Source organism: Dioscorea cayenensis, chromosome 20 (assembly GCF_009730915.1).
Source record: "Dioscorea cayenensis subsp. rotundata cultivar TDr96_F1 chromosome 20, TDr96_F1_v2_PseudoChromosome.rev07_lg8_w22 25.fasta, whole genome shotgun sequence".
NCBI lineage: Eukaryota > Viridiplantae > Streptophyta > Magnoliopsida > Dioscoreales > Dioscoreaceae > Dioscorea > Dioscorea cayenensis.
In genome coordinates, this window is record NC_052490.1 from 19,859,913 (window position 1) to 19,886,672 (window position 26,760).

At 44.5% G+C, this 26,760-nt stretch overlaps 2 non-coding genes across 2 annotated transcripts; one reads left to right on the plus strand and one right to left on the minus strand.

Annotated features, from left to right (window-relative positions):
- Window positions 1–14,969: 14,969 nt before the first annotated feature.
- Window positions 14,970–15,076, plus strand: LOC120251971. The gene has a single exon (XR_005533531.1). It is a non-coding gene; the product is annotated as a small nucleolar RNA R71 (small nucleolar RNA).
- Window positions 15,077–18,991: 3,915 nt separating this feature from the next.
- Window positions 18,992–19,098, minus strand: LOC120252068. The gene has a single exon (XR_005533619.1). It is a non-coding gene; the product is annotated as a small nucleolar RNA R71 (small nucleolar RNA).
- Between the last annotated feature and the right edge of the window lie 7,662 nt (window positions 19,099–26,760).

Sequence of the window (26,760 nt, forward strand, 5' to 3'; positions counted from 1 at the left end):
CTGCGATTCTCTCAGAAGATAGTTATTTGGATAGCTTTCGTCGGCACCAATTCGGCGAGATGTGCCCTAGGCTTGACAAGGGGGCCTTTGGAAAGGATGAGGCACTCCATAAGTCCATCAACACGAATACCGAGAGGGTTTACCTTTGGATTACTTGTTTTTACTTTCGATTTCACTATTAATTGTATCTTGCTCCACGGAGAGCTAAACCCCCTACTGTGTATTTGGATTTTGTAAACCCTAGGATGTTATTGTTTCTTTGACCTTTTATATTGCTTTCCCTATTAATGTTTTTAACTGAGTTCTAATCTTGTTGAATGATTTCTCCTTTAGAGTGACACTAAGGTTGAGAGTTTATATTGGTAACCTTTGTGGAAGGGTGACATGCCATGAGGGTTAGACAAAACTAGATTTGAGAGGGTTGAGAGGGTGAGTTGAGAGGTAGCGGAGCGTCCTCTTTCCCCTCCAGTGTGATTTATCCTACCTCCAATTCCTAGAGTTCTTTGCGGTTACAATAGAGTAAAGTACTAAAGGATGAACTCCGCTGGGGCTTAGTTGCACGAGCAGTAGAGTGAAGCGTTGAAGTGAGTTTAGTATCTGGGGCTTAATTATGACTAGGGGTCTTTCGCCTGGACCAAAGGGTTAGATCTACACGTAGGAATAGGGTTTATCACTTGGAATCCCTAGAACTCCATGCAACTTTGCACAGTGTGAGGTGTTGAGATTGAGTGATTTCTTGCTTAGGTTTGAGATTTTTTGCTTTAGGATTTCCACGAATTATTGAGCATTATTTAGGAAGCATAATAGTATATCATGCACTTGAAACATTAATCATAGGGGAGCATTGTCTGAGTACGCACTTCTAACGATTGTCTTTCCTCTCAATTTTATTGTGCCGCTCTTTCTTATTTCCTTTATCTCTTTTTATATCAATCTCATTCATCATACCATCGATTTATTCTTATCATAGTTGATATGTGCTTGTGTGATAAGAATACGAAGTGTTCTTTCCTTATTATGAGCATTACTTTTATCGGGTTTTAGCACTAATATATGTGCATTTGTGTTACTTGCATGCATATAGGGTTGTGAAGCCGAATGCTAGAGAAAGAAGCCAATGTAGATCGTAAATGCATCATTTGGAGGAAATCTTGAGAAGGATCAAACGCGAAGACATATGTCAGGTTCAAGATGCGAGAATGTCTGCCAACCTCCTTGTATTCAAGTTAGCACAATGATTTGGAGAGGAACAAAGGCAGTCACATTCAAGTATTCCGGCTTGTGCATGTATAGCAAGATCTCCACCAATGAGGCTGTTCATTGAAGAAGCAAAGCGATTTATGACGTAAACGTGTGCCCGTTGACTTTACCTCGATGAAAACATGGACTCGGGAGTGTTTCGGTGGCGGTATTGTAACAAGTGCACGGAGTCATCAAGTAATACCTCTCGTGCGAGCACGAGAGGGTCGTATTCCCTGGGCCCAAGGATCCACTCTTACTTCCTCTTTGCGTATTGTCTAGCCGAACGATTCGAAGGTTTCTCTAATCTATTAATTGAAATAAAAGAACTACAAGTGGAGACTAAAATAAGGCAAGGGTATAAAATCAGGGGAAAGAAATGGTCAAGGATGCGGATTCCCTAGGGGCTACTAAAGTGCAAAGGATGCTAAAAATGTCATGCAATTGAAGGTTTGGACCTAGAGATTTCCTAGATTAGATCAACCCGATGGTCACGGCCATTGACCCCTAATCCGGCATAAGTATTGACACAGAATTTCTTCCGATCAAATCCTCATACGATTGCATTAACAAATGGGGAAATCGCTAATTAGGGCCGGAACACAACTTGGTCTAGCCCTAATGGTGGAGGGGTACAGAATACCCGATGGTCATGGCGTATTCGTACATGAATCCCTTCCAAACTTGGCGTGTCTGTACAAGGGCGATAGTCACGCTACCAAGTACAACCTAGCAGTTGGTTTACAGAGTTCTCATGTAAGCAACACATCAAATGCACCAAGAATGAATCACAAACACACAACAATTGCAATAGACAAAATTAAATCATCCAAATACACAAGTTCACCCCAAGGTTCACCGGTATCCGGTGACCTTGGGGTCTACTCGTCCATACAAACAAATACAAGCAACAAGTCCATGAAAACAACTACAAATGGCATAAGAAAACTCCCTCAAACAATAGAAGTAGGAAGACAAGCCAAGTTAGGTGGAAATGCTTCCACGGACGCCGCAATGGGGGCGGCTTTCCTTGTCGTCTACAAACTTCCAAAGAAGAGATCGATGAAGATCTAGCCAAAACCGAGCTTCTCCCTTTGATTTCCCTTCTCCAAAACGTGTGATCTTGCCTCCTAAAGACTGGTGAAAATCGGCTCCAAGAACTCTCCAAAAACTCCTCTTTTTGCCCTAGAAAAATCACCTTAAATTTATATCCCGTCAGTCCATGTGGGCATCCATGCGGGCGCATGGCGCCCATGAAGCTCACTGTCATTCGCCCAGAAAACATTTCGGTGCTACAGTACTCAGCTACAGTGTTTTCCTACAGTACCGAGTCTTGAGAATTTCCAGCAAACCTCACGGGCACCCATGCGGGTGCATGAAGCCCGTGAAGCTCACAGCCAAATGCCCACAGCAAGAATAATGACCTGCTACATTACCGCTACAGTGCTGGGACCTCAAAAATGCCGTTTTTGGTGTCGAATTCATCCGATTTGCAATTTTGAGCATCGTTCGACTCATTTAAGACCTACAACACCGAAATAACCAATTTAGACTTAAACGGGCATCAATTCGTTAACATGTTCACAAATAATACAAGATTAATACCTATATAATACATACATTTAGGCGTTTATCAGATTGCTTATTTTTACTTTCGATTTCATTATTGATTGTATTGTGCTCCATGGAGAGCTAAACACCCTAGTGGGTACTTGGATTTTGTAAACCCTAGGATGTTATTGTTTCTTTGACCTTTTATTATGCTTTCCTTAATTGATGTTTTTAATTGAGTTCCAATCTTGAATGCTTGTTGAATGATTTCTCCTTTAGAGTGACACTAGGGTTGAGAGTCTATATTGCTAACCTTTGTGGATGGGTGACACGCCGTGAGGGTTAGACAAAGCTAGATTGGAGAGGGTTGAGAGTGTGAGTCGAGTGGTAGTGGAGCGTCCCCTTTCCCCTCCAATTTGATTTACTCTACCTCCACGTTCCAAGAGTTTTTTGCCGTCATAGTAAAGTGAACGGGCTAAGGGATGATCTTCCGCTGGGGCTTAGTTGCAAAGACAACGAAGTGAAGCGTTGGAGTGATTTTAGCACCTAGGGCTTCATTATGACTAGAGACCTTCCGCTTGGACCAAAAGGTTAGGTCTATCCATAGGAATAGGGTTTATCACTTGGAATCCCTAAAGCGTTTTGCAACTTTAAACAATGCGGGTGTTGAGACAGAGCGATTTCTCCACCGAGACTAGGTGTAGAGTTAATCATGGTTAACCTTAGATTTAGGACCATGTATTTTAGGATCTCCACGACTCATTAATGCATTAGTTAGGAAGCATAATAGTTGGTTTTGCACTTGAAACGATTATCTTAAGCGGAACAATATCTGAGTACCCCACTTATATCGATTGCCTTATCTCTCACTTTTACTTGTGCCTCTCATTTCTTGTTTCTTTTATTTTTGTTACATCACACTTTATCAACACAATCGTTGTTCAGTTTCACTTGGTTACATAGCAAATTAAGTGTCTTTACTCCCTACTCCCTGTGGATACGATACCCCACTCACCTGGGGTTTATTACTTCGACACCCGTGCACTTGCGGTCACATCCATATTCGGTTGTGTCAATAGTTAGATAGCAATCATTGTGTTTCTATTCACTATTCCTTGTGGATATGAAACCCACTCACCTGTGATTGATTACTTTGAACCGAGATCACCGAGGTCAGGGGTACACAGGTTGCGGAGTACGCATAGATGATGGCGCGTCTTGACACCATACTGTAGTTATTAGAGCGAGACGCGTCCTCACTTTTCATTAGGAGACCGAGGACTCCTCAGACCCCGCCAACAGAACCAGCAGAGCTGACCGCCAATAACATCGACACTTGATTCATCTTTCATTTCTTTTACTTTTGCACTACATTTTGGACATGTACACTCAAAAGGGATCTTCCTTCTGAGTTTATCTTTTATTGTTGTCTCGAGTTGTATTTTATTACTTCATCTTTATATACTCGAGTTGTTTTTTTTTATTGAGCTTCACTGAACCCCCTAGTGTATACATTCAGATGGTCTTGTCAGTATGGAAATTGAGAACTAGTCATGGACACGGCCAATGTTATGTCGTGTGTGCTTCACAACCCGTTGGAACTTTACTCCCAAGGATTTAGCTCCATCGAACGTAACATTAGGATTCAGGGGAGTATTGTTTTAATTGCCACTTCCACATATTTGCTTAATTGCTATACTTTCTATTGTGCTTGCATGTGTACATTGAGGGCAATGTACATCTTAAGTGTGGGGGGGTTCACTTTGCACGTGTCTTTTACACAAGTTTTGATTGACATACATGCTCACGTAGCTAATGGTAGTTCACCTTAGTTGCAATGTTTGTATTCTTCAATTTAGGAGACATTTTAACATTGAATGTTCTCATGCTCTAGTTTTTACTTGAATTGCTAGGAATTTTTGCCCGATTGATATTTGTTGCACCACTCGCTCATGAAACTCTTTTGGAAACTCAAGTTCGATGTTTAAGGGACTAATTAGTTTTGTTTCTTGTTCTATTTTGCTAGAAAAATTGAGAAAAAGAAAAGAAAAGAAAAAAATAGATTGTTAAATTGTGCACTAGAGGTGGAAAGAGCTACCACCTATGTAGTATGAAGCTACTCTCATAAGTCGAATACTAGTTATGCCCTAATGAGAGAAAGAGTTATCTCATCAGATGAGTGAAAGCTACCATCTCGAAAGTGTGAAAGCCACCTTAGCGGCCGCTTTGGAAAGGACTACCTTAGAGGATGTGTGAAGCTACTACCATCCTTTTGTTTTGTTATGCTTATAGATTAATAAGTCCCTTGTACATAGAACTTTGAATAGTATACCTTGGGTTGAATTGAGTGAGTTTACACACACTTACCTGATTTCTGGCTTGTTGTCCATTTTGATTCAAGTTATTCACTAGATCATTAATTTTTCGTATTTAGTGTTGAAATTTCCCTTACTCATAGAATACTTTTCTTGCATGCTTTGGTGAACCTAAGGCCAAGCACTTTCAATCTTTCCTTCTTCTATGCTTCAATCTACTATTTATTTGCTCGAGGACAAGAAAAAGCTTAAAGTGTGGGGGAGTTTGATAAGTGCTTGTGTGTTAAGAATGCGAAGTGTTCTTTCCTTACGATGAGCATTACTTTTATCAGGTTTAAGCACTAATACATGTGTATTTTGGTTCTTTTACGCATGTAGGGTTGTAAACCTAAGTATTAAGAAAAGAAGCCAAAAGTAGATCGTGAACGCACTTGACAGGTGACAGGTGCTCCGTAAGTGCAAGGAGTTTTTGAAGTAATAAATCCCCAGGTGAGTGGAGGTATCGTATCCATAGGGAGTAGGGAATAAAAATACTTAAATTGTCTCTTAGCTATGTAGAAGATGAATTAGTGATTTGTGTGTCAAACAATGTGAAATAACGGAAGTGAAATCAATAAGAAAGAAAGTACGAGTAAGGAGAAGGTAAGGCAATCGATAAAGACGGGGTACCCGGGTATTGCTCCCCTAGGACAATAGTTTCAAGTGCAAGAACTCTCTATTATGCTTCCTAACTAATGCAATGGTGAGTCGTGGACATCCTTAACTACATGGTCCCAAACCTAAGGTCAACCATGCCTAATTCTACACATATCCTGGAGGAGAAATCGAACAATCTCAACACCTCGCACTCGTATAGAATTGCAATAAGCTCTGGGGATTCCAAGTGACAAATCTCTTCCTAATTATAGACCTAACCCTTTGGTCCAGAAAAAAGGTCTCTAGCCACAATTAAGCCCTCGATGCTAAAATCACCTCAACGCTTCACTCCGTTGCACTCGCAACTAAGCCCTAGCGGAGGGTTATCCCTTAGCCCATTCACTCTATTGTGGCCGCAAAGAACTCGAGGAATGGAGGTAGAATCTATCACACCGAAGGGGAAAGGGGACGCTCCTGTACCTCTCGACTCACCCTCTCAACCCTCTCCAATTAAGCTTCGTCTAACTCTTGTGGTGTGTCACTCACTCACAAGGGTAACCGGGTGAACTCTCAACCCTAGTGTCACTCTAAGGGAGTATTCAAACAACAAGCATTCAATATTGGAACTCACAAAAACATCAATTAATTGAAAGCAAATAAAGAGATTCAAAGAAACTAATACATCTTAGGGTTCCCAAATACCCAAATACCCACTAGGGGTTTAGCTCTCCATGGAGTTTAATACAAACGATAATGAAATCAAATGCAAAAGTAAACAATCCATAGGAAAACCCCCTCGATAGTCATGTCGATGGTCTTATGGAGAGTCCTCTACTCGTCGCAACGATCTCCTCGTCCGGTATAAGATACGCCTCGCCGAATCACTCCGACGGAGGCTCCCTTACCAACCTTCTTCCTAATAAGATGCGATGTTGAAGCCGTAGGACCTCCTCCAAGACCTTTCCAATACCTCTCAAAACCCTAGCTGCAGCCCTCTCTCAAGTTGGGGAAAAGATGGAGAAAAGGATGAACCAAAGATTCTGAAATCGGGGCTGAATCGGCTTTAAATAGGGCTAGAATCGGGATCCCAAACACCCATGTGGATACTTCACACGCCCCTGTGGAATTTCCACACGGGCGTGTGGAATTTCCACACGCCCGTGTGGCTTCTCTGGAACCACGATTTTCGGCCGCCTATGAACATTAACTGCTACAGTACCTGCCAAAAAACACTCCCGAATACATACTTTAATCGAAGTAACGTAAACGGGCACACGTTTACGTCATAGATCGTCTGGTTTCTTCAATAATCGTCGCATTGGTGGAGATCTTGTTACACAAGCACAAAACTGGAATACTTAGAATGTGACTGCCTTTGTGCCCCTCTAAATCATTGTGCTAGCTTGAATACAAGGGAGGTTGGCACACATTCTAGCATCTTGAAATCGACTTATGTCTTCGCGTTTAAACCTTATTAAGATTTCCTCCGAATGGTGTATCCACGATTCACATTGGCTTCTTTCTCTAACATTCGGCCTCACAACCCTACATGCGCAAAAAAACAAAAAAACACATGTATTAGCTCTTAAACCTGCTAAAAGTAATGCACATCATAAGGAAAGAACACTTCACATTTTTATCACACAAGCACTTATCAACAGGTGCTCCGCAAGTGCACGGAGTTGTCCAAGTAATAAATCCCCAAGTGAGTGGGGGTATTGTATCCACAGGGAGTAGGGAGTAAAAATACTTAAATTGTCTCTTAGCTATGTAGAAGATGAATTAGTGATTTGTGTGTCAAACAATGTGAAATAACGGAAGTGAAATAAACAAGAAAGAAAGTACGAGTAAGGAGAAGGTAAGGCAATCGATAAAGATGGGGTACCCGGGTATTGCTCCCCCTAGGACAATAATTTCAAGTGCAACAACTCTCTATTATGCTTCCTAACTAATGAAATGGTGAGTCGTGGACATCCTTAACTACATGGTCCCAAACCTAAGGTCACCCATGCCTAATTCTACACATATCACGGAGGAGAAATCGAACAATCTCAACACCTCGCACTCGCATAGAATTGCAATGAGCTCTGGGGATTCCAAGTGATAAATCCCTTCCTAATTATAGACCTAACCCTTTGTTCCAGAAAAAAGGTCCCTAGCCACAATTAAGCCCTAGATGCTAAAATCACCTCAACGCTTCACTCCGTTGCACTCGCAACTAAGCCCCAGCGGAGGGTCATCCCTTAGCCCATTCACTCTATTATAGCCGCAAAGAACTCGAGGAACGGAGATAGAATCTATCACACCGGAGGAAAAAGGGGACGCTCTTGTACCTCTCGACTCACTCTCTCAACCCTCTCCAATCAAGCTTCATCTAATGACACGTCCGAATATGCATGTGTGTACCGCAAGTGCACGGGTGTCGAAGTAATAAAATACCCGGTGTGTTGGGTAGTCGAATCCACAAGGAACGAAAGTATTAGTAATAACCAATTCTTAATTATCTAGTCGAAATCAATGAGTATGATGGATTAAACTAAATTGCAATTAAAACAAACAAGTATGCAAGAAATTAAATAGAAGAGTCTCAATCACTAAGAATGAGGTACTCGGGCAATGATCCGCCTAAGAGCTTCCATGAAACTCAATGATTCACTAAATGTTGTAGAACCGAGTTTAACGAGTCGAGGTAATCCACAAATAACCAAATCTTGTCTCCAAGCAAAAGGTACTAGTCCCCTACAAGGTCCCGGCGCAGAAATCAAACAATCTCAACACCTCACACCTCATATGACCGCAATACGCGCTAAGGAAACCTAAGAGTGAAACCGCTTCCTAAATGTAGATCCAACCCTAATTCCCAGCGAAGGATCCTAACCCCCTACAAGGTCCCGGCGGAGAAATCGAACAATCTCACACCTCTCACCAAATATGGTTGCAAAGAGAAAAGGGAACTCGAAGATAGGAATCACTCAATCGAAGGGGAAAGGGGAAACTCCTATATCCTAAGGCTCACCCTCTCAACCCTCATTAATCTTGGAAATCTAGCTCTAATGGAGGCATCTCACATCAAAGAATGAATTCATGCAAGGTAAATCAATCACAAGGATTAACAACACTAGCAAACAATTAAATCACAAGATTAAAACTCCAAACAACTCGGATTAACTAGAAGCATCAAGTAAATCAATACAAAATATGGATCTTAGGGTTCACATGCCCAAATACCTACTAGGGTTTAGCCCTCCATGGGTCTAGATACAAAGCAATGAAAAATACAATGAAAACCAATAAAACCCATAGATAAAAACCCCCTCGAATTCATGCGGATTGGCCTTGATTGGTAGTTCCATGTCATGAAAGGTTCCTCTCCGAAGCTAGGTCGCCAATGCTTTCCCAATGCTATGACGTCGAAGAAACCTATCAAAGTTGGTGAAGAACTCCCTCTCAATTGGCGAAGACCTTCCTATCAAACCCAAGCCGTCTTTCTCCTTTTGTTTTTTTCAAATCTCAGCAAAAAGTCCCTTTAGAATCGGCTAAACGGTGTATTTATAGCCTCATCACGCGCCTGTCACGAGCCCCCACGCAGCCACGTGGATTTTCCACGCGCCCGCATTGACTGAAGGAATTTCCACGCGGGCGCGCGGAATTTCCGCGCGGGGTGCGTGAACAGTAATTTTGTTACAGTACTTTACTACGATGATTTGCTACAGTTCTTTGCTACAATGATTTTCACAAACGTGATGACGTACATTCTCCTCTTCAGGCTACACAATCGGGCACACGATCATGTAGTAGGCTACTAGGCTTTTCATTCATCGATGCGTCTTGAGAGGTCTTGAACTCTTTACAAAAGAGAGGGAATGCGGGGATATGACTGCCTTTGTGCCCTTCCACTTATGAATTGGCTTGCATAACCATGGAAGTTGGCACACATCTCCGCTTACACGAACTCCTCTTTTGTCTTCTTCCTTCATTCACACAAGAACTCTCAACTTTGTGCCTCAGTAGCCTATCTTCGCTTTCTTTCTCATCCTCCATGCCTTCACAACCTATATGCATAAAAGAACACCCAATACACGAAATGAGACATAAACCATGAAAGATATGATGCTCCATGCATGTAAAACACGTATAAAAACATGTTCACTCAAGCACTTATCATCTAACTCTCGTGGTATGTTACTCACTCACAAGGGTAACCGGGTGAACTCTCAACCCTAGTGTCACTCTAAGGGAGTATTCAAACAACAAGCATTCAAGATTGGAACTCACAAAAATATCAATTAATTGAAAGCATAATAAAGAGATTCAAAGAAACTAATACATCCTAGGGTTCACAAATACCCAAATACCCACTAGGGGTTTAGCTCTCCATGGAGTTTAATACAAACGATAATGAAATCAAGTGCAAAAGTAAACAATCCATAGGAAAACCCCCTCGATAATCATGTTGATAGTCTTGTGGAGAGTCCTCTACTCGTTGCAATGATCTCCTCGTCTGGTATAAGATACGCCTCACCGAATCACTCCGACGGAGGCTCCCTTACCAACCTTCTTCCTAATGAGATGCGATGTTAGAGCCGTAGAACCTCCTCCAAGACCTAGCCAATACCTCTCAAAACCCTAGCCGCAGCCCTCTCTCAAGTTGGGGGAAAGATGGAGAAAAGAATGAACAAAAGATAAACAAAGATGCTGAAATCGGGGCTGAATCGGCTTTAAATAGGGCTGGAATCGGGATCTCATACGCCCATGTGGATGCTCTACACGGCCCTGTGGAAATAATGCACGGGCGTGTGGAATAACACTCTGAACACATCCACACGGCCGTGCGTAAATTAGCCACGCCCGTGCGCCCGACCCATAAGGGCAGCCACATGCCCCTGTGCGCTTTCTGTTCAACCGAGAGAATTCTATAAGTGTTTCCCACGCCCGTGTGGATAATCAGCACGGCCGTGGACAATCATAGGCGCAACTCACAGGGGCATTCACACGCCCCTGTGAGCTCTCGGGATAGAGAAGGGATCGTCTGCAGAATCCCGCACGGGCGTGTGGAAAATACCCACGCCTGTGTGAAGGTCACACAGTTGCCTACAGGGGCGAGTTCACGCCACTGTGTGCTCTCGGGAAAATGTGCTAAGTCTCTGCAGAATGACACACGCCCGTGCGGAAATTCCGCACGGCCGTGTGATAATCGCAGGGTCGCTTGCAGGGGCAAGTTCACGCCCCTGTGTCTTCTCTGGATGAGCTCGCAATACAACCCCACGGGCGTGTGGAAATTCCACATACCAGTGTGTTTTCACTGGATGACCTGAAAAACTCTGCAGGCTCTGCAGAAATTTTCTGAAAATGTTACACATTCAGAGCCTGCCCTTTTACTAGTGAAAAACAACAGAAACAAGCTCAAGCGACCAAATCTTCGCCAAATCCTCATGAAAACACACGATGATATATAAAAAAAAATCCACCAACATGACCGCAACACAACTAGTTCAAAATGAAGACACCAACACTCAACAAGTTATTCATGCAAAACTAACTACAATTAGCAAAAACAGTAAATACTTGAGTTGCCTCCCAAGATGCGCTTGTTTTACGTTACTAAGCTTGACGTACCTTGTCTTACCTCATGGGGGTCATAGATGAAAGTTTCCCTCTTACCCATGCCTTAAAAGCATGATGAGCAAAGTCTCTTGAGAGTAGAGGGTGAGTTATGACAGGTGCTCCGCAAGTGCACGGAGTTGTCGAAGTAATAAATCCCCAGGTGAGTGGGAGTATCGTATCCACAGGGAGTAGGGAGTAAAAATACTTATATTTCTTCTTAGCTAAGTGAAAGATTTAATAGTGGCTTGTGTGTCAGGTGATGTGAAATAACGAAAGTAAAATCAACAAGAAAGAGAGCATGGATAAGGAGAAGGTAAGGCAATCGATAAAGATGGGGTACCCTGGTATTGCTCCCCTAGGATAATAGTTTCAAGTGCAAGAACCCTCTATTATGCTTCCTAACTAAAGCAATGGTGAGTCGTGGACATCCTTAACTACATGGTCCCAAACCTAAGGTCAACCATGCCTAATTCTACACATGTCCCAGAGGAGAAATCGAACAATCTCAACACCTCGCACTCGCATATAATTGCAATGAGCTCTAGGGATTCCAAGTAATAAATCTCTTCCTATGTATAGACCTAACCCTTTGGTCCAGGCGGAAGGTCCCTAGCCACAATTAAGCCCTAGATGCTAAAATCACCTCAACGCTTCACTCCATTGCACCCGCAACTAGGCCCCAGCGGAGGGTCATCCCTTAGCCCATTCACTCTATTGTGGACGCAAAGAACTCGAGGAATGGAGGTAGAATCTATCACATCGGAGGGGAAAGGGGATGCTCTTGTACCTCTCGACTCACCCTCTCAACCCTCTCCAATCGAGCCTGGTGTGTCACTCACTCACAAGGATAACCGGGTGAACTCTCAACCCTAGTATCACTCTAAGGGAGTATTCAAACAACAAACATTCAAGATTGGAACTCACAAACACATCAATTAATTGAAAGCATAATAAAGAGATTCAAAGAAACTAATACATCCTAGGGTTCACAAATACCCAAATACCCACTAGGAGTTTAGCTCTCCATGGAGTTTAATACAAAAGATAATGAAATCAAGTGCAAAGATAAGCAATCCATAAGAAAACCCCCTCAATAGTCGTGTCGATGGTCTTGTGGAGAGTCCTCTACTCGTCGCACGATCTTCTCGTCCGGTATAAGATACGCCTTTATCAGAGGCTCTCTTACCAACCTTCTTCCTAATGAGATGCGATGTCAGAGCCGTAGGACCTCCTCCAAGACCTTGCCAATACCTCTCAAAACCCTAGCCGCCGCCCTCTCTCAAGTTGGGGGAAACATGGGGAGAAGAATGAACAAAAGATGCTGAAATCGGGGCTTAAATAGGGTTGGAATCGGGATCCCACACGCCCATGTGGCTTCCACACGCCCGTGTGGCTTCTCTGGAATTTCCACATGGGCGTGGGTAATTTCCACACGCCCGTGTGGCTTTTCTGCAATTATGATTTTTGGCCGACTGTGAACAGTAACTACTACAGTGAATTGCTACATTGATTTTTGCTACAGTACCAGCCAGCAAAACACTCCCGAATCCATTCTTTCATCGAGGTAACGTAAACGGGCACACGTTTACGTCGTAGATCGTCTTGCTTCTTCAATAAACAGTCGCGTTGGTGGAGATCTTATTATACAAGCACAAAGCCGGAATACTTAGAATGTGACTGCCTTTGTGCCCCTCCAAATCATTGTGCTAGATTGAATACAAGGGAGGTTGGCACACATTCTATCATCTTGAACCCGACTTATGTCTTCGCGTTTAAACCTTATCAAGATTTCCTCCGAATGGTGCATTCACGATTCACATTGGCTTCTTTCTCTAACATTGGGCCTCACAACCCTACATGCGCAAAAGAACACAAATACACATGTATTAGCGCTTAAACCTGCTAAACGTAATGCACATCATAAGGAAAGAACACTTCGCATTCTTATCACACAAGCACTTATCAAGTTGTCAAACTTTGGACCACCTACCAATGGTTCATCGAACTCACTCGGCTTGCGCACACCTCCAACAATCTTGGAGTGTTTCCGGTGGCGTCTCCTCACCCTCTTCATTTTCTGAATCACCTTCTTCAAGATCCCCGGGGTAGACGGTACCTCTTCATTCGAACCAAGCATCATCACTTCTTCAATCTCCTCCTCTTGGTCGAACAAACCCTCATACGGGTCCGGATTAAACATTTCCTGTACATATTCATCAATAATCTCATCAGTAGTGTCTAGAAAATATAAAGTGTCATCAAAGTCAAGAGAATGCCACATGGCTTCAGCGAGGTGGTATGTGAGCTTGTCATCTCCAACTCTCAACGTTAGCTCCCCGTTATCCATGTCAATCAATGCCTTGGAAGTTCGCAAGAACGGACTCCCAAGTATCAAGAGTACATCCGCATCCTCATCGAAGTCTAGCACCACAAAGTCGACAGGAAATATATACTTGTCCACCTTGACAAGCACATCTTCGATGATGCCCCTCGGATGTCGTACCGTTCGGTCCGCCAACTGCAAAGTCATCCAAGTAGGCCTAGGCTCTCCCAAGCCTAGTTTCTGAAAGAAGGTGTATGGCATGACGTTGATGCTTGCCCCTGAATCTGCCAATGCCATCCCTTCACCTAAATTGCCAATATTGCACGGAATGATGAAGCTTCCCAGGTCTTTCTTCTTATTCGGCATGTTCCTTTGCAAGACAGCCGAGCAAGATGCATCTAGAATCACAGAAGCACGCTCCTCTAACTTTCTCTTGTTGGTCAACAAATCTTTCAAGAACTTAGCATACTTAGGCATTTGAGACAATGCCTCAACAAAAGGGATGTTGAAGTGGAGTTGCTTGAATAGACTTAGGAACTTCTTGTATTGGTCATCCGCTTAGTCATTCTTCAACCTTGAGGGATAAGGAATTCTTGGCTTGAAAGGTGCAGGTAAGCTTGGTAAGCTTCCTTGTGGTCTCTCCGCTAGAGACTTCACGATTTGTCCAACTTGGTTCTCAAGATTGTGCAAGGACGCTGTGTGATTACGAAATGTGGCCTCAACTGATTTAAACCTCGAATTTGAAGATTGCACAAATCTGGTTAAGGCCTTCTCTAAGTAGGTCATATGGGTCTCCAAGCCAGAAACTCTGTTCTAAACGGTTGGGGCTTGTTGTTGTTGGAAACCCGGCGGCCCCATGGCCTTCTGTGGACCATGGTTGCTCCATGAAAAATTTGGATGATTCTTCCAACCCGAATTGTAGGTGTTGCTATATGGATTTCCTTGGTTCCTCATTGCATTACCCACAAAATCAACCTTCTCAACTGAAGATACATCACCAATGGAGATCGGGCAATCGGAGGAAGCATGTCCTCCTCCACATCCGCTATAAGTTGTCACGTCCGCCACTCTATTCGAAGTTAGAACATCTAACTTCTTACTCAATGATTCGACTTGAGCCGCCAATGAAGTCACCGCATCTATCTCATGGAGCCCGGCCACTTTCTTCTTCTCTCTAACATTCCACTAGTAGCTATTTAGACCCATTTCTTCAATAAGTTATCGGGCTTCATCGGGGGTCTTGCTACCTAAGGTACCTCCTGCTGTCGTGTCCAAAGGTCTGAACAATCATCCACTCCAAGAATCCGTGTTGGGGGCATTTGCGCAGGAGCTCCTTTAACCTTTCCCATGTCTCAAATAGAGACTCTAATTCCGACTGTACAAAGGATGAGATCTCATTTCTAAGCTTTGCAGATTTTCCGGGAGGGAAATAATGGCCAAGAAAAGCTTCTACCATCTCCTCCCATGTGGTGATCGAGGCTTTAGGTAATGAGTGTAGCCATTGCTTTGTTCTCCCTTTTAGGGAAAATGGGAAGGCTCTCAACTTGATGGCATCATCCGTCACTCCGTTTATCTTGAGCATATCACACACTCGAGAAAGTTCTCTATGTGACTGTTTGGATCCTCATCGGCTAAATCATTGAACTGTGCGGATTGCTGTAACATGTGGATAAATGCCGGCTTTAGCTCGAAGTTCTGAGCTGTAATCAGGGGACGCACAATGCTCGATTGTGTCCCCAACACTGAAGGTCTAGCATAATCAAAGAGTGTCCTCTGCTGCCCATTTTATTCTGCCATATTGTCTAAACCTTCAACTTCCAAATTAGCTAAATTAGACGGTTCTTCCACAGGGTCTTTCCCTTTCCTTCTAAGTGTTCTTCGAGCTCGGGATCTCCTTCAATCAATATTGAGGGGTTCCCTCGGGTCATCAACCTGAAGCTACACAAACGAAAGAAAACAAATCAGAATGATGATAGAAAAGAAGATGTGAAATAGAATGAATGGATGAATAGCTAAGAAAACAAAACACCTACTCCCCGGCAACGGCGCCAAAAACTTGACAGGTGCTCCGCAAGTGCACGGAGTTGTCGAAGTAATAAATCCCTAGGTGAGTGGGGGTATCGTATCCACAAGGAGTAGGGAGTAAAATTACTTAAATTGTCTCTTAGCTATGTAGAAGATGAATCAGTGATTTGTATGTCAAACAATGTGAAATGACGGAAGTGAAAGAAACAAGAGAGAAAGTACGAGTAAGGAGAAGGTAAGACAATCGATAAAGATGGGGTACCCGGGTATTGCTCCCCCTAGGACAATAGTTTCAAATGCAACAACTCTCTATTATACTTCCTAACTAATACAATGGTGAGTCGTGGACATCCTTAACAACATGGTCCCAAACCTAAGGTCAACAATGCCTAATTCTACACATGTCCCGGAGGAGAAATCGAACAATCTCAACACCTCACACTCGCATAGAATTGCAATGAGCTCTGAGGATTCCAAGTGATAAATCTCTTCCTAATTATAGACCTAACCCTTTGGTCCAGAAGAAAGATCCCTAGCCACAATTAAGCCCTCGATGCTAAAATCACCTCAACGCTTCACTCCGTTGCACTCACAACTAATCCCTAGCGGAGGGTCATCCCTTAGCCCATTCACTCTATTGTGGCCGCAAAGAACTCGAGGAACGGAGGTAGAATCTATCGCACCGAAGGGGAAAGGGGACGCTCCTGTACCTCTCGACTCACCCTCTCAACCCTCTCCAATCAAGTTTCATCTAACTCTCGTGGTGTGTCACTCACTCACAAGGGTAACTGATAAGTGCTTGTGAGATAAGAATGCGAAGCGTTCTTTCCTTATGATTTGCATTACTTTTGTCGAGTTTTAGCATTAATATGTGTGCATCTATGTTCTTTTACACAGATTGGGTTGTGAAGACGAAAGTGAAAGAAAGAAGCCAATGTGGACCGTGATTGCACCAATGTTGGGAGAAATCTTGATAAAGTTTAAACGCGAAGACATAGGTCGGGTGCGAGACGCTGGAGTGTGTGCCAACCTCTTTATAATTCAGTTAGCAAGACCATTTGGAGGGGCACAAGGGCAGTCACACTTTAGCGTTCCGACTTGTGCACGTAGAACAAGATCTCTACCAACTTGTCCAATAATGAAGAAGCAAAGCGGTCCACGACGTGGACGTGTGCCCGTCTACGTTACCTCAATGAAGTCATGGAATCGGGATACTTCGTGCCGGTTTGTAACTGGATTTATTGACAGCCAGCCGAAGAAGCAAGAAACAGACAAGCCACATGGGCGTGTGGAATTTACACACGCCCGTGCGTTATTTCCACAAAGCCATGTGGAGTCTCACACGGGCGTGTGAAATCCCGATTCCAGCCCCTATTTAAAGCCGAATCTGCCTCGATTTCAGCATTATATTTATCATCCTTTGTTCATCTCTCCCCCATCTTGAGAGAAGGCTGCGGCTAGGGTTTGGAGAGGTATTGGCTAGGTCTTGGAGGAGGTTCTACGGCTCCGACATCGCGTCTCGGTAGGAAGAAGGTTGGTAAGGAAGCCTCTGACAAAGGCGTATCTTATACCGGATGAGGAGATCGCGCGACGAGTAGAGGACTCTCCACAAGACCATCGACACGACCATCGAGGGGGTTTTTTCTTATGGAGTGTTTATCTTTGCATTTGATTTCATTATCTTTTGTATTAAACTCCATGGAGAGCTAGACCCCTAGTGGGTATTTGGGTATTTGTGAACCCTAGGATGTATTAGTTTCTTTGAATCTCTTTATTATGCTTTCAATTAATTGATGTGTTTGTGAGTTCCAATCTTGAATGCTTGTTGTTGAATACTCCCTTAGAGTGACACTAGGGTTGAGAGTTCACTCGGTTATCCTTGTGAGTGAGTGACACACCACGAGGGTTAGACGAAGCTTGATTGGAGAGGGTTGAGAGGGTGAGTCGAGAGGTACAGGAGCGCCCCCTTTCCCCTCCGGTGTGATAGATTCTACCTCCGTTCCTCGAGTTCTTTGCGGCCACAATAGAGTGAATGGGCTAAGGGATGATCCTCCGCTGGGGCCTAGTTGCGAGTGCAATGGAGTGAAGCGTTGAGGTGACTTTAGTTCTACGGCTTAATTGTGGCTAAGGACCTTCCGCCTGGACCAAAGGATTAGGTCTATACATAGGAAGAGATTTATCACTTGGAATCTCTAGAGTTCATTGCAATTCTATACGAGTGCGAGGTGTTGAGATTGTTAGATTTCTCCTCCGGGACAAATATAGAATTAGGCATGGTTGACCTTAGGTTTGGGATCATGTATTTAAGGATGTCCACAACTCTCAATTGCATTAGTTAGGAAGCATAATAGAGGATTCTTGCACTTGAAACTAGTGTCCTAGGGGGAGCAATACCCGAGTACCCCATTTATATCGATTGCCTTACTTTCTCCTTTCCCATTCTTTCTCTCTTGTTTCTTTCATCTTTTGTTATTTCACATCTTTTGACACACAAATCACTATTCCATCTTTCGCCTAGCTAAGAAGCAATCTAAGTATTTCTAGTCACTACTCCCTGTGGATACGATACCCCCACTCACCTGGGGATTATTACTTCGACAACTCCGTGCACTTGCGGAGCAACCTGTCAAGTTTTTGGCGTCGTTGCCGGGGAGTAGGCGTTTAGAGACACTTTGCACTTTTGTGTTCTTAGCTATTCATTCATTTAATCTATTTCACATCTTCTTTTCTATCATCGTTCTGATTTGTTTTCTTTCTTTTGTGCAGCTTCAGGTTGATGACCCGAGGGAACCCCTCAATATTGATTGAAGGAGATCCCGAGCTTGAAAGAACACTTAGAAGAAAAGGGAAAAGACCTGTGGAAGAACCGTCTAATCTAGCTGATTTGGAAGTTGAAGGTTCAGGCAATATGGCAGAACAGAATGGGCAGCAGAGGACACTCTCTGATTATGCTAGACATTCAGTTTTGGGGACACAATCGAGCATTGTGCGTCCCCCTATTACAGCTCAGAACTTTGAGCTAAAGCCGGCATTCATCCACATGTTACAACAGTCCGCACAGTTCAATGGTTTGGTTGACGAGGATCCAAATAGTCACATAGAGAACTTTCTTGAGGTGTGTGATATGCTCAAGATCAACGGAGTGACGGATGATGCCATCAAGTTGAGAGCCTTCCCATTTTCCCTAAAGGGGAAAGCGAAGCAGTGGCTACACTCATTACCTAAAGCCTCGATCACCACATGGGAGGAGATGGTAGAAGCTTTTCTTGGCCGTTATTTCCCTCCCCGAAAATCTGCGAAGCTAAGGAATGAGATCTCGTCCTTTGTACAGTCGGAATTGGAGTCTCTATTTGAGACGTGGGAAAGGTTCAAGGAGCTCCTGCGCAAATGCCCACAACACGGATTCCCAGAGTGGATGATTATCCAAACCTTTTACAACGGTTTGAATCCAAGTACAAGCCAACTTTTGGATGCGGCAGCAAGAGGTACCTTAGGTAGCAAGACCCCCGAGGTATGCCGACAACTTATTGAAGAAATGGGTCTAAATAGTTACCAGTGGAATGCAAAGGAGAAGAAGAAAGTGGCCGGACTCCATGAGATAGATGCGGTAACGTCATTGGCGGCTTAAGTTGAAGCATTGGGTAAGAAGCTAGATGTTATAACTTCGAACAGAGTGGCGGCCGTGACAACATGTAACGGATTTGGAGGAGGACATGCCTCCTCCGATTGCCCGATTTCTATTGGTGATGTATCTTCGGTGGAGAACGTCGATTTTGTGGGTAATGCAATGAGGAACCAAGGGAATCCATATAGCAACACCTATAATTCGGGTTGGAAGAATCACCCAAATTTTTCATGGAGCAACCAAGGTCCACAGAAGGCCATGGGGCCGCCGGGTTTCCAACAACAACAACAAGCCCCAAATGTCGAGAACAGAGTTAATGGCTTGGAGACCCGCTTGAATGACTTAGAGAAGGCCATGACCAGATTTGTGCAATCTTCGAATTCAAGGTTTGAATCAGTTGAGGCCACACTTCGCAATCACACTGCGTCCTTGCACAATCTTGAGAACCAAGTTGGACAAATTGTGAAGTCTCTAGCGGAACGACCACAAGGGAGCTTACCGAGCAATACAGAGATGAATCCTAGAGAGCAATTAAAAGCGATCACTTTGCGAAGTGGTCGCGAGGTTGAAGGCAAGCTCCCGAGTGAGAAGCTCAATGTGCATGTACCCGAGGTCATAGAGGTTGGAGAAGGACCGAGCAAAGAGAAGGAGGTGGCACCTCCACCCTTCAAGCCAAGAATTCCTTATCCCTCAAGATTGAAGAATGACCAAGCGGATGATCAATACAAGAAGTTCCTAAGTCTATTCAAGCAACTCCATATCAACATTCCTTTTGTTGAGGCATTGGCTCAAATGCCTAAGTATGCTAAATTCTTGAAAGATTTGTTGACCAACAAGAGGAAGCTAGAGGAGAGTGCTTCCATGATCCTAGATGCATCTTGCTCGGCGGTTTTGCAAAAGAACATGCCGGATAAGAAGAAAGACCCGGGGAGCTTCATCATTCCGTGTAACATTGGCAATCTAGGTGAAGAATTGGCATTGGCAGATTCAGGGGCAAGCATCAATGTCATGCCATACACCTTCTTTCAGAAGCTAGGTTTGGGAGAACCTAGGCCCACTCGGATGACTTTACAATTGGCGGACCGAACGGTGAGACATCCGGGGGGCATCATCGAAGATGTGCTTGTCAAGGTGGACAAGTATATATTTCCTGTGGACTTTGTGGTGCTAGACGTTGATGAGGATGCGGATGTGCCATTGATACTTGGGAGGCCGTTCTTGCGAACTTCCAAGGCTTTGATTGACATGGATGGCGGGGAGCTAACGTTGAGAGTTGGAGATGACAAGCTCATATACCGCCTCGCTGAAGCCATGCGGCATTCTCTTGACTTTGATGACACATTAGATTTTCTAGACACTACTAATGAGATTATTGATGAATATGTGCAGGAAATGTTCAATCCTGACCCGTATGAGGGTTTGTTCGACCAAGAAGAGGAGATTGAAGAAGTAATGATGCTTGGCTCGAACGAAGAAGTACCATCTACCCCGGGGATCCTGAAGAAGGTGATCCAGAAAATGAAGAGGGCAAGGAGACGCCACCGGAAACACTCCAAGACTGTTGGAGGTGTGCCCAAGCCGAGTGAGTTCCACGAACCATTGCTAGGTGGTCCCAAACCCGACAATTCACCCTCTACTCTCAAGAGACTTTGCTGATCATGCTTCCAAGCCATGAGTAAGAGGGCAACCTTCATCTATGAACCCCCGTGAGGTAAGACAAGGTACGTCAAGCTTAGTGACATAAAACAAGCACTTCTTGGGAGGCAACCCAAGTGTTTACTGTTATTGTTAGTTGTAGTTAGGTTACATGAATAAATTGTTGAGTGTTGGTGTCATCATTTTAATCTAGTTGTGTTGCATTCATCTTGGTGGATTTATATTTCATCGTGTGTTTTCATGAGGAGTTGGCGAAGATTTGGTCGCTTGAGCTTGTTTTTATTGTTTTCACTGGTATTTGTTGCATAATAGGGCAGGCTCTGAATGTGTAACATGTTCAGAAAATTTCTGCGAGCCCTGCGGAATTTTTTCAAGTCATCCGAGAGAACACGCGGGCGGTGGACTTTTCCACACGCCCGTGGGGTTGTATTGCGAGCTCATCCGAGAAGACACGGGGCGTGAACTCGCCCCCGTGAGCGACCTCGCGATTATCGCACGGCCGCGCGGAATTTCCACACGAGCGCAAGGTCGTCCCGTAGAAACTTAGCACATTTTTCTCGAGAGCACACAGGGCGTGAACTCGCCCCGTGAGTAATAGAGGTGATATACACATCAGGCGTGCGTATTTTCCACACGTCCGTGTGAGTTCTGCAGATGATCCCTTCTCTATCCCGAGAGCGCACAGGGGCGTGCAAATGCCCCTGTGAGTGGAGCCTGTGAATGTCCATGGTCGTGCGGCTTTCCCACACGGACGTGTGGAACACTTAGAGAATTCTCTCGGTTGAACAGAGAGCGCACAGGGGTGTGTGGCTGCCCCTGTGGGTCGGGCGCACGGGCGTGGGTAATTTACGCACGGCCGTGTGAATGTGTTGAGAGCGTTATGCCGAGAGCGCACAAGGGCGTGCGTGCGCCCCTGTGAAGCTCTCCCGTGGTGCCCCACGGGCGTGTGTTATTTCCACACGGTCGTGTGGATATACAGAAACTCAAGAGCCGCGGGTTTTCTTTAAAATCCTTTCGGTTTTCTTTATCTTCACACCCACATTCGCTCTGAGAACACCCCTCTATCCTTTCTCGACCCTCCAGCGCCGATTTAGTGCGGATTTTTGCGAGGTTTTCTGGCCGATTTCAAGTTTCTTCTTCTCAACTCATCGGTAAGCCCTATTTTGGATTATCTTTGTCGATTCATGGTTTCCATTGATTGATTTAGCCAATAATGCTACGTTTCTATGACTCGATCGATTAGCCATGTTTAGAATGGGTTTAGAAGATAATTTTCGAGTGTATTAGTGGTTTTTGAGGCGCGACCATGCGGTTTTCACACCCCGTGGATCCACACGAGCGTGTGGAAATTCCACACGACCGTGTGGATTTCTGCAGCATTGTTTTCTCAACTTATTTGATCGAGTTCTTTAAAAATTTTGCAGAGTATGGCTCCCTGTTCAAAGAAGCAAGCTGATAAGAGGCCGCGTGAGTCATCTCCTGAGCCTGAGCGCATTCAATTTGCTATGCCAGAGCATCAGGTCCGTTATGAGCGTCTGTCGCGACTCCGGTTAGGCCAGACTCGCTTCCTGGACACGAGTATACTGCGAGATCTACAGCAGGGAGATGAGTTTGCAGCAGAGGTTGAGGATCTCGTCTCTACGGGTGGTTGGAGGCAGTTATTGATGGTTTGAGAGCCAGCCATCCGAGAGCTTGCACTAGAGGTCCTATCTACATTTGAGTTCGACAGATCATACGCGAGCTTCGACAGTGTAGACGCCATTCAGTTAAGAGCAGTTAGACACCACCATTGCTTGAGCGTCACTCAGTTTTCCATTTTACTTGGCTTGTACGAGGAGGCATTCACAGATACTTAGGAGTACTCTCAATTACCGACAGATTATCCTGGCGCCTTGACCCCGCAGAGAGCTTACCGGATGTTATATGGTCAGGGCCAGTATGAGCCAGGGGTGTCCAAGGCCACGTGCCTTTCCCGACCTGCATATCGATATCTACATGCTCTTATGAGCAGGTCGGTGAGTGGCCGTGGTGATACCACTGGCGTTCTGAGCCGGCAGGAGCTGTTGTATTTGTACTCGATGGTACAGCACATACCGATTTATTTAGGCCACATCATCGCCGAGTACATCAGTCACCAGGGGCATTATGCTCAATTGGGAGCGATCTTTGCAGGCCCCTACATCACGAGGCTAGTACTGGGCATGGGTCTCTTGGATACAGTGCGCGGGGCCGAGAAGACGAGCACACCTGCACCCCTGAGCCTAGAGATGATGAGGTTGATGGGGATGGTCCGCAGAGTTCGGGCAGGGGTTTACGCCCTGGTGCTACCAGCTCCAGAGACAGTTGAGGAGGCCGAGGCATCCCAGCCTGCTTCTGAGCCTCAGCTAGCACCGATGGAGGCCGAGGTACCTTTGGCGGCAGAGGACGCTCCCACCGTACATGTGTCATCACCATCTCGGGCCCATGATCGCTTTGAGAGGCTCGAGAGCGCGGTGGGTGTAGTACGGACAGAGATAGCCGGGGCTCGCACAGAGATTGCCGAGATGAGGGCTACGCAGGACACTCAGTACACCGAGCTTATGGCACATTTCGATTGTTTACAGCAAATATTGGAGCGAGACGTCGCCTCATCATTCGTCCTGCGACCGAGGACTCCTCAGGCCCCCTCGACATCTTCACCACCTCCACCATCACCTGCTCTAGCACCGATAGATCCACCTCATGTTTCATCCCCACCAGCAGCAGCACCAGCAGAGGCGCCCGAGCGTGGCACCGACACTTGATTTCATTCCTTAGTTGCATTTTGATTTTTTAGACTTGTTATCCTCAGAAAGGACTCTCCTTCTGAGTTTGGTTTGTTTTTGTCTCGAGTTGTATTGCTTGCTCTATCTTTTATATACTCGAGTTTGTTTATTTCTCTTTTATCGAGCTTTACTGAACCTCCCTCGTGTATGCGTGCAGATGGTCTTGTCAGTACGGGAATTGGGAACTAGTCATGAGCACGGCAAAAGTGGCCGTGTGAGCTTCACAACCCGTTGGAACATCACTCCCAAGGATTTAACTCCATTCAAATGCAACATTAGGAGTCAGGGGAGTATTGTTTTAATTGTCTTTCCCACATTTGCACTTCAGTAATATATATCTTTTGAGTGAGCTTGCACATGTACATTGAGGACAATGTACAACTTAAGTGTGGGGGGGAGTTCATAGTGCACATATTGTTTACATGATTTTTAATTGACATATGCTTACATAGCCAATGATGGTTCACCTTAGTTGCAATAATGGTATTCTTTAGTTTAGGAGAATTTTTAACATTGAATGTTTTCATGCTCTAGTTCTTGCTTGAATTTGTAGGAATTTTTGCCCGATTTATACTTGTTGCACTACTCACTCTCTAAACTCTTTTGGAAACTCAAGTTTAAGGTTGAAGGGACTAGTTTAGTTTGTTTGCGAGTTAAAAAAAAAATTTGGAAAAGAAAAGAAGGAACAAAATAGTTTTCTTATTTAGTTGTTCTTGTTGGGTAGAAAGAGCTACCTCCTATGATGTATGAAGCTACTCTCATAAGTCGGATACTACTTATGCCCTAATGAGAGAAAGAGCTATCTCATGGGAAGTGTGAAAGCTACCACCCCGGTAGAAAGAGCTATCTCTTCGAAAGTGTGAAAGCCACCTTTAGCGGCCGCTTGGGAAAGGGCTACCTTCGAGGATGTGTGAAACTACTACCGTTTTGAATTTGTGGTACTTTTGTAGATAAATAAGTCCCTTGTTCCTAGAACTTTGAGGAGAATACCTTGGGTTGATTGAGTGAGTCCACACACTTACACGATTTCGGGTTTATTATCCTTTTTGATTCAAGTTTTTAGCTAGAGCATTGATTTTTCGTATTTAGTGTTAAAAATTTCTCTTGCTATTAGAATGCTTTCTTTGCATGCTTTGGTGAACCTAAGGCCAAGCACTTCTAATATTCCCTTCATCTATGCATACAATGTTTTAATTTTTGCTTGAGGACAAGCAAAAGCTTAAGTGTGGGGGAGTTTGATAAGTGCTTGTGAGATAAGAATGCGAAGCGTTCTTTCCTTATGATTTGTATTACTTTTGTCGGGTTTTAGCATTAATATGTGTGCATCTATGTTCTTTTACACAGATTGGGTTGTGAAGACGAAAGTGAAAGAAAGAAGCCAATGTGGACCGTGATTGCACCAATGTTGGGAGAAATCTTGATAAAGTTCAAACGCGAAGACATAGGTCGGGTGCGAGACGCTGGAGTGTGTGCCAACCTCTTTATAATTCAGTTAGCAAGACCATTTGGAGGGCCACAAGGGCAGTCACACTTTAGCGTTCCGACTTGTGCACGTAGAACAAGATCCCTACCAACTTGTCCGATAATGAAGAAGCAAAGCGGTCCACGACGTGGACGTGTGCCCGTCTACGTTACCTCGATGAAGTCATGGAATCGGGATACTTCGTGCCGGTTTGTAGCTGGATTTATTAACAGCCAGCCGAAGAAGCAAGAAACAGAGAAGCCACATGGGCGTGTGGAATTTACACACGCCCGTGCGTTATTTCCACAAGGCCGTGTGGAGTCTCACACGGGCGTGTGAAATCCCGATTCCAGCCCCTATTTAAAGCCGAATCTGCCTCGATTTCAGCATTCTATTCATCATCCTTTGTTCATCTCTCCCCCATCTTGAGAGAAGGCTGCGGCTAGGGTTTGGAGAGGTATTGGCTAGGTCTTGGAGGAGGTTCTACGGCTCCGACATCACGTCTCGGTAGGAAGAAGGTTGGTAAGGGAGCCTCTGACAAAGGCGTATCTTATACCGGACGAGGAGATCGCGCGACGAGTAGAGGACTCTCCACAAGACCATCGACACGACCATCGAGGGGGTTTTTCTTATGGATTGTTTATCTTTGCATTTGATTTCATTATCTTTTGTATTAAACTCCATGGAGAGCTAAACCCCTAGTGGGTATTTGGGTATTTGTGAACCCTAGGATGTATTAGTTTCTTTGAATCTCTTTATTATACTTTCAATTAATTGATGTGTTTGTGAGTTCCAATCTTGAATGCTTGTTGTTGAATACTCCCTTAGGGTGACACTAGGGTTGAGAGTTCACTCGGTTATTTTTATGAGTGAGTGACACACCACGAGGGTTAAACGAAGCTTGATTGGAGAGGGTTGAGAGGGTGAGTCGAGAGGTACAGGAGCGTCCCCTTTCTCCTCCGGTGTGATATATTCTACCTCCGTTCCTCGAGTTCTTTGCGGCCACAATAGAGTGAATGGGTTAAGGGATGATCCTCCGCTGGGGCCTAGTTGCGAGTGCAATGGAGTGAAGCGTTGAGGTGACTTTAGTTCTAGGGCTTAATTGTGGCTAGGGACCTTCCGCCTGGACCAAAGGATTAGGTCTATACATAGGAAGAGATTTATCACTTGGAATCCCTAGAGTTCATTGCAATTCTATACGAGTGCGAGGTGTTGAGATTGTTAGATTTCTCCTCCGGGACATGTATAGAATTAGGCATGGTTGATCTTAGGTTTGGGATCATGTATTTAAGGATGTCCACGACTCTCAATTGCATTAGTTAGGAAGCATAATAGAGGATTGTTGCACTTGAACCTAGTGTCCTAGGGGGAGCAATACCTGAGTACCCCATTTATATCGATTGCCTTACTTTCTCCTTTCCCGTACTTTCTCTCTTGTTTATTTCATCTTTTGTTATTTCACATCTTTTGACACACAAATCACTATTCCATCTTTCGCCTAGCTAAGAAGCAATCTAAGT